We start from the raw sequence: 8,552 nt of genomic DNA on the forward strand, positions 1-8,552 counted from the left end.
GGGGGGGTTGAATTGGGGGAATTTATTAAGTAAGTGCAGGAAACAGGGGGAAACAGGGTAGATGAGCAGGAAAGTAAGAAATGTACATAGTTTTATACAATAAACTGTACGTACATTTCTTGTGTACATTTGTGTGTGAAACTATTCTTTAACAGAAACTGTAAATTATGTTATTTTTGATACTTTACTTATCTAAAATTGTTTTCAATGAAGTCTAATCTAAACTATTTTTTTATGAAATACAATTTACTTTCAAAGATTTTTTCGATATCATGATGTTTATGCTCCCGCTTTTTTCTATTCTTTTTCCACTACCCCTGATATTGTTTTTCTCCTACTAAAGCTAGTCTTCACTATAGTTTTCTTTTTCTTTCACTTTTAGTTTTTTCCCCTCCAAGCTTTTCAAAATTATTATGTTTTTTTGTTCAAACCCCCCTTTTCATATTTTTTTAAGCAAATTTTATCAACTGCTTAATTTGCCACATCGATTAAAAAAAATTTAATCTAATTAGTCACTAAATATTTAGATGAAGCACAATTAAATATCATTTAATGTCTCTCCAAAGTCCAAACAGGTTTAAAAAGATAATTCCCCAAAATGTTTCCCTCTTTAGCTTACCCTGGGACAGGCCTGAGATCCACTGAAGAGCTTGAATCAGCTGTGAAGCAGTGAGAGCAGAAGTCCTGTGTGTGACCAGCCACACTAGCTGGAGAAAGGCAGGATCTAGTAGAGTTGCAAAGTCCGGGGGGTGGATTGGGATACTGTAGACTTCATTTTAAAACGTTTTTAATGACAATTTTCTATTTGTAGTAAAAATGAAAGTAGTAGTGAAAAGTGTTTACAAATCTACAAAATAAGCTCCACCCAAATTGTATTGAATCTACAAGAAAAGAGGCATAGATGAAAATAGCAATGTTATAGAGAAGAAGAGAGAAAGCCCAGAATTGGGAGGAACATTCGAATATTATGTAACTTCTCCAATTATAAAACGTACATTCATCCTCATCTAAATTTCAGTTCAATTTGATGTACAAAACAATTTTAACAAATAAATATCTTAACTTGTTCAAAACATGCTATCCTTCGTGGGGGTAAGATAGACAGTAATTGTTATTATGGCGTTTTTTAACAAGTAAATCTATGTTTTTTAAATCTATATAGATAAAAAGATAAGGCCATTTTTATCAATATGGGGGGGGGGTTCTCAAACAGAGCTAATAATTTTTATACAAGCTACTTAAAATGACTTATTATATACAACACTCTATCGAGAAAATATACAAATTATTTTAAGAATTCTGTCCAGTTTTCTAGTTTTTACAAGACTATTTTTTTATAAACTATTAATCAAAATACATATTTATGTATATGCACAAATATGTATATATCTACTAGAGCGCTTAGTCTATAGAATTTCCTGCTTTCTAAGCTAGACATATATAATCTGTTTAATTGATGGAAGCTGTCAAGTTCGAGGGTTTTAAGACATATCCCGCATTTTCTAAAAGCATTGTCATGTCCTTAAAAAGTTATAAACTCCTAAAGGGAAAGTTTTCCCATACATCAATATGTAAACATTGAAATTCAATTTAAATCATTGGGATTTATTTTATTCACTGTCTATGTAATATTTCTCTAGTAAGGAAAGGAACCATGTTCAAATAACAAAGGTACAATATAACCATGGTTTTCTGTGGGTTTTTGAAGAGCATTAACAATGGAGAAAGTAAAAATTGTTTTTCAAGGAAAAATAACGACAATATCTTCCTCATTGTTGATGATTTGTACATATGTTTTTCTTATAATTATTATCCACAGAGGATCTAGACTATAGAGTACGGTTCCTCAACACAGAGGATCTAGATTATAGAGTACGGTTCCTCAACACAGAGGATCTAGATTATAGTGTACGGTTCCTCAACACGGAGGATCTAAATTATAGAGTACGGTTCCTCAACACAGAGAGTCTAGATTACAAAGTACGGTTCCTCAACACAGAGGATCTAGATTACAGAGTACGGTTCCTCAGCACAGAAGATCTAGATTATAGAGAACAGTTCCTGAAAACAGTGGATTTAGAATATAGAGAACAGCTTCTGAACACAGAGGATCTAGAGAACAGCTTCTGAGAAAAGATGATCTAGATTATAGAGAACAGTTTCTGAACACAGAGGATCTAGATTATAGAGAACACTTCTAATTACAGATGATCTAGATTATAGAGAACAGATTCTGAACACAGAGGATCTAGATTATAGAGAACAGCTTCTGAACACAGAGGATCTAGAGAACAGCTTCTGAGAAAAGATGATCTAGATTATAGAGAACAGTTTCTGAACACAGAGGATCTAGATTATAGAGAACACTTCTAATTACAGATGATCTAGATTATAGAGAACAGATTCTGAACACAGAGGATCTAGATTGTAGAGAACAGCTTCTGAACACAGAGAATCAGATTGTAGAGAACTACTTCTGTACACAGAGGATTTTGATTATAGAGAACAACAACTGAACACGGAGAATCTAAATTATAGGGAACAGCTTCTGAACACGCAGGATCCAAATCTGGAGGGGGGAAATGCTGGAAAGGACGGGGGCGATTGTAGAGGGACAGGAGGAAACGTTTTATAGAGTCCAGAATAGAGTTTCCTGACCTTAAGTGTATTACTTTAGACATCCCTCATTGACCCAACACAAAGTTTTTGAAAAATTTCAGAAAAATGCAGTGAAAATGAGGTGGGATATTTTCCCTTTTTGATTCAAAATCTAGAACACAATGCAGGCCATAATACAAAAAATATCAGAGAGACTCCTCTGGAACGAAGTCAGAAGACAACCCCCCCCCCCCTCCGCCTTTGCGAGAAAATGTAGACATTTCCCTTAATTCTTTAATGATTTATTAAAATTGAAAATACTTTTTTCGGAATGCTAATGCTAGTATATGATTCCAGCCGATAAGCATAAAACCGTTTTCTTCATGATATGTTCGGCTTTTGATTTCAATGCAAATGTTTATATACATATGTAAACCCTTTATAATATTTAATATTTTTGTCATTTTATCTTTTCGGAGCTAAATAGTTAAAATATATAGTATTGCATGCACTTTGATATTAAATAAAACCCTGCAGCTTGTTCTACAGATCAAGAAATATTGAATAGATCATGAAAATAAAAGTTTACAACTTTTTGTTAAATGCCTGGATAGGGTTAGGGTAACGAAGGCTCTTTTCAAACTAAAGTAAACCATGAATTATTTATGTTTTAAATCATAATTCTTTTTATTGAAGTTATATTGAGATTAACAAAAAAGTTTTGAAATTCATGTAACCGGAAAAAAAATATTTCATACTTGTGCGGAAAATCAAAAATCGAATTTTTATATATAAAAAATCTGCAAAAATATATTTTGCATCAACTTTGTTTACACTGATTAAACTTGTTTGCAAGCTTTGTTTATTTAGTAAATCTGCATGGTTTGCACTAATATATATATAGGTTTGCATATATATCTAACATATAACTTTTTCATGACCCCCCTCCCCTGGCCTGCCCCCCCCCACTCAGAGATAACAGCCTATACAGGGTTAAGAGTTTTGTTCATCACTCAAATTTAAGAATTAGCCAATCCTGATTTATAATTTAAATACGACTATTTTTAGAAGGAATTGACATTTAGAATATCTGAATTTGCGGAAAGGCAGATTAATCTGAAATGACTAAATCGTAGATTATAAAGTAGACTTTTTCAAACTGTGTTTGGTCTATAATGTTCGATTCAAAGAACAATATGTAAGAATTCCCGATTTCTAATAAAAATGCGCAAAAAAAACATCAAAAATTAAAAACGTAACTTTGAGCATAGTGATAAACATACTAGTAGCTAGTAGTAATAAGAATGCATGATAGGTTTGATTATAATTATTGTAATAGAAATAATGTAGAAGTTTGAAAAAGGCAGTAAAATATCTAAGAGGAAAGTAGGCGTAAGCAACCCTCCATATAAAAAATGTTCAATTCAAATTGGAGAGCCATTTGAAAGTACTTACTTTTGAGTTTCTTTAAATAAGTGTTTGTCATCATCAAAGGCAGCTAGAAAAGGAATAATAAAGTGTCTGTTGGTTTTAGTTTATTCGAATAAACTATTTAGAAAATTATTAGGAATATTTAAATCAAAAGTTCTTGGCTTAAGAATAGAAAAATATCGAATGCTAAACTTACACCTAAATATTTAGGAGAAGCGAGTGAAAACAAACAAAAATCAAAGGAATTGAGTCTTTGTCACAAATTCAAATTTTCTAACCCCAATAGATGGGCGACCTGATGGTAAAAACCATAGATATTTCAAACTTAAATTATTTGACCTAGCAGAATTCATAGTTTGAAATAGTAAAGGTCTCCAAACACATTGGCTTGCACAGATATAGAGCTTAGAAAATTAGAGTTTGTGACGGAGAATCAATTCCTTTAAACATTTTGTATTTTCTCTTTTTTCTATTGTATCATCTGTGCAGGCAAAATAAGGAATGTTCATGGGAACTGCGCAAAATGTTTTTTTTTATTTCCAAATGTTTGAGTTTTACTTTTTTAATCCATTCGGTAAATTAAAGTAACGAACTTTTAGATTGTTCAGTCGATCAATTTTTTGGTTCGTTGATTTCCCGTTGATTTTTTAAAACTTTCGTTCTTTAATAGAACTTTGGCTAAACCTACTTAATCCTGTTTATTCAACATATTTTGCAAATCATTTATTTTATATACAATCCCTGAATCCCTAAACTAAAAGATACAAACGCAGTTTTTAGAAAATTGCAATTTGGAAAAGTTTTCCTTCCTATTGAACATTTACTTCTAATAGGATATTTCTTTAAAGGGTTTTTAACAAAATTATTTGATGGAGTTTAATTAATCTTTTCTTAATTTAAACTGGTCCGCCGCGAAAAAAATGAAAATGAATATTAATCCAACAATAATTTTAGATATTTTATTTTCATTTTTGAAAAATAAAATGGCACGGATTTTGTCAAATACATACAACATAGCAAGTTTAGACTTTAGTGTTTAGTTGAATATAATTTTTTTTTTTATTAAATTAAAATTTTCTGCGGGGAGTTTTGACCTGCAAGGGAAAAATGCAAAGAAGGTAGAAGATGTCAAGCTAGGAATTCAATTTTATCTGTACACCTTAAACTTTCCCTTTCCTCTTTAGAGAAAAAATATATTATATTTTTCCTATTAATTTAATTCAAGGAAAACTACCATAAAAAAAATCAGGAAAAATTTCCATTTAACAGGCTGCTTTATTTTTTTTTCAGTTAATCTAAGAAATTGCATTATTTTCCACACCACCAAAAAAGTCTATTTTGATGTATTCCCGTTAAAAAATCAATGTCTATAAAAAATAAATAATTCTTGATCATGAGTGTCCATTAGAAACCTCTCTTAGAAGCCCCTTAAAGTATTAATTTGTTTATAAATACGCTATATAAGTGTAAATTGTTTTTTGGCTCGTTTTTTGCATTTTTTTGCATTTATTTTATTTGCATATATCGAACATGCAAATGGGACAGACGGGAAGAGGCCCTTTAAAGTAAAAGAATTATTTGAACCTTCTCACAACTGCATCGATAAATTGATATCGTCTTCGGTCATTTTCGATTAATCGCACAGATATCGTTAGAATTAATTTAAAGGGAGTGTTCGCGAAAAATGGAAGGGGGGGGGGTATAGGCTTACAGCGAAAAATAAACGCTTTTGATCGCTACTAATCTTACTACTATCTGTTGCGTCTATAAGGAGGAAATTGTTAAAAACGACTTATACTGAAGAACGTAGCGTCCATACAAATTCAGAAAGTTGTAATATACGACTCGTATAGTAACAATATCAATCTAATTTCAAACAAATCATTCAGATATTACAAACTAAAGTCATCGATTATTTTTCGATGCATTCGTATTCGGAAGCCTATACCCCTTTCATTTTTAGCGAACAGTCCCTTTAAGACTGCAATGCTTACCTTTAATATTATAAATGAGGTCCACCGATTTTATAATATGATTTTTGAGTTTATATTATTATTTAAGAAAATAAACGTATAGAAAATAAAATTAAGAAAATGAATATAAAATACATGTTCATGGATTATAATATATCCTCCCAATACAATATTTTTTATGTGAAAAATAGAATATCTTTTTTTCAAACATATGTTTTCTGAAAGATATAGTTACCACTGTCAATATGTACATGTCTATATAAGATACAATAAAACTTCAAATCATGTTTTGAATACTTATTTTCTTATATATATATATATATATATATTGTGTATACGCTCTGATGTAATTGATAACTCAATTTAGAAACAATAAGATTCCTGTGTTGTATTTCCTCCAACCAGAGCTGGGAACTTTAGAATGGTGGATATCAGGATTAATGCTTAATCCTCTGTTTTTGCTAATCTCGAGACTAACATAATCTCAAGATTATGTTAGTCTTGAGATTAAATATTTAGATCAACAAATTGGATTCTGAGAATGCCAGATTGGTTAGTTTTCTTGACGGGAAGAGCCCTCACTTAATTTCTCTATTTATTTATTAATACATTAGTAAAAATTGATTACAAAAGAATCTCAAACCTATTATGAAAAATTTTTCTTCACCGATTAATTTACAAAATGGCCGACAACAAATTCTTTATTTGGTAGAAATTGCGGATTTCTCTTATGGGATAGAAATTATTTTCAAGGTTGTCATTGGTCATTACAATTTACGAACTATATTCCTGCACTCTCATTGGAGAAAAAAATGTATGGATATCCAAAGAGAGAGAAAAAGAGTGGATTAAGGACTAAGCTTAAACGTTTCCACAGTGGATATTCGGATTAAATAGTTAGGACTAAAGGTTATCCATTCTAAAGTTCCCAGCTCTGTTAGGGAGGATTTTTATTTATCTGTTTTCATAATATCAATGCTTGATCCTTAGATTCTCAATTTACAAAGGTTCTGACTAAAAGAACATGTGAGCGTAATTTCAGTTGACTCATAAATGTAAAGATGGCAATGCACGATTTACAACAATACCCTTGAAACCTTAATCTGATCAAACATGTTAAAGATACCGTCGTTTATCTGTCTCTATAAGTGTTTAATTTAGAAAAATCTCCATTGACTCCTTTAAGTACGAATTGCGCAATTCACTTTCGTAGAGAATCCACAAACAAAAATAATTTTTTTTCAGAAACAAAAACGTTGATATGTAATTCACTTGATCAGACAAAGCTATTAAAGGTACCATTGTGAATCGAACATTGTCATCTTTGCATAGGTGGTCACTTGAAATTATGCTTGTACAGTCCCTTTAAGGAGCCCATTTTTAAAGTTTAAACAGCTCAGGAAAAGTAGTATTCAGGTTTTCACTCTACATAATAAACACCGGGCTCAGCATTATCTATAGTTGGCACTCAAACCGGTTTTCCTGCTTTGCTGTTCTTCCAACTCATATTAATGAACCTAAGTTTAACTTGTCTTACAATATCAATAAATCATACTAATTACACATTATTAAAGGGAGTGCATGCGTAATTTCTAGTGCCCCTCCATGCAAAGGTGGAAATGACCGATTTACAACGGTACCCGGCCTTTAAAGCCTTGTGTGAGAATGAATTATATATAAATTTTTTAAAACTATTTTTTTCAATTGTAATTAATTAATTGCGCAATTTACTGCGGTAAGAAATATATCAGTTATAATAATTTATCACTTTTAAACCTAGAGAAACGACAATATCTTCCACATTATTGATCAGATAAAAGTTTCAAATACCATGCTGAATCTGGAATTGGCATCTTGTTATGAAGAGCCAAGATTACAGTCCATTTAACCCTATCTACGTTGGGTTAATTCAAAAACTGGAATGAGATGATTCATTTGATGCACTGTCCGTCAAGATATCGTTTGTATACAATTTACGTCCAATCAAATTGACTTATTTTAAAATGTCGGAAAGCAACAGAAAAATCCGCGAAACTATCAAATTTTATTTTTATAAAATAGTCAAAAGATTCTGCGTATTGATCAAGAAACAAAAAGTTTGTATATTTCCCAGAATTTTATGGAAAAGAATCTGAGAAAAAAGTGTCAGAAATGCAAGTCATTCTTGTTACTTTTTAGCATTTAATTTACTTAATGTCTCCTTTTAATGGTGATTTATATTAAGTTTTATTTATTGGTTATAACTAAGCTAAATCATTTATTGTAAATCCTTTTTTTTACAAATAATCATTGAACAGCTATCAAAGAATACCTAACAAAAAAAACGATTTAATAAGATTGAGATTAAATAAGTAATGATTTTAAGTGAATAGGTGAATAGATGAATAATGAAAGGATGCATAGATGAATAGATGGATAGGTGAATAGATGAATAGATGAATAGGTAAATAGGTGAAAGGATGAATAGATGAATAGATGAAAGGATGAATAGATGAAAGGATGAATAGGTGAGTAGGTGAAAGAATGAATGGATGAATAGATGAAAGGATG

The 8,552-nt window shown here is 30.9% G+C and overlaps 1 protein-coding gene across 1 annotated transcript in view; it reads right to left on the reverse strand.

Annotated features, from left to right (window-relative positions):
• LOC111706118 (titin) overlaps positions 1-693 on the reverse strand; it is a 110,607-nt gene extending 109,914 nt beyond the window's left edge. Inside the window, exon 1 of the mRNA XM_023478891.1 lies at positions 620-693. The gene's annotated coding sequence lies outside the window, so the exon portion shown is untranslated. The remainder of the gene's footprint in view (positions 1-619) is intronic.
• Positions 694-8,552: the final 7,859 nt, after the last annotated feature.

This window comes from Eurytemora carolleeae, unplaced genomic scaffold, assembly GCF_000591075.1.
Source record: "Eurytemora carolleeae unplaced genomic scaffold, Eaff_2.0 scaffold713, whole genome shotgun sequence".
NCBI lineage: Eukaryota > Metazoa > Arthropoda > Copepoda > Calanoida > Temoridae > Eurytemora > Eurytemora carolleeae.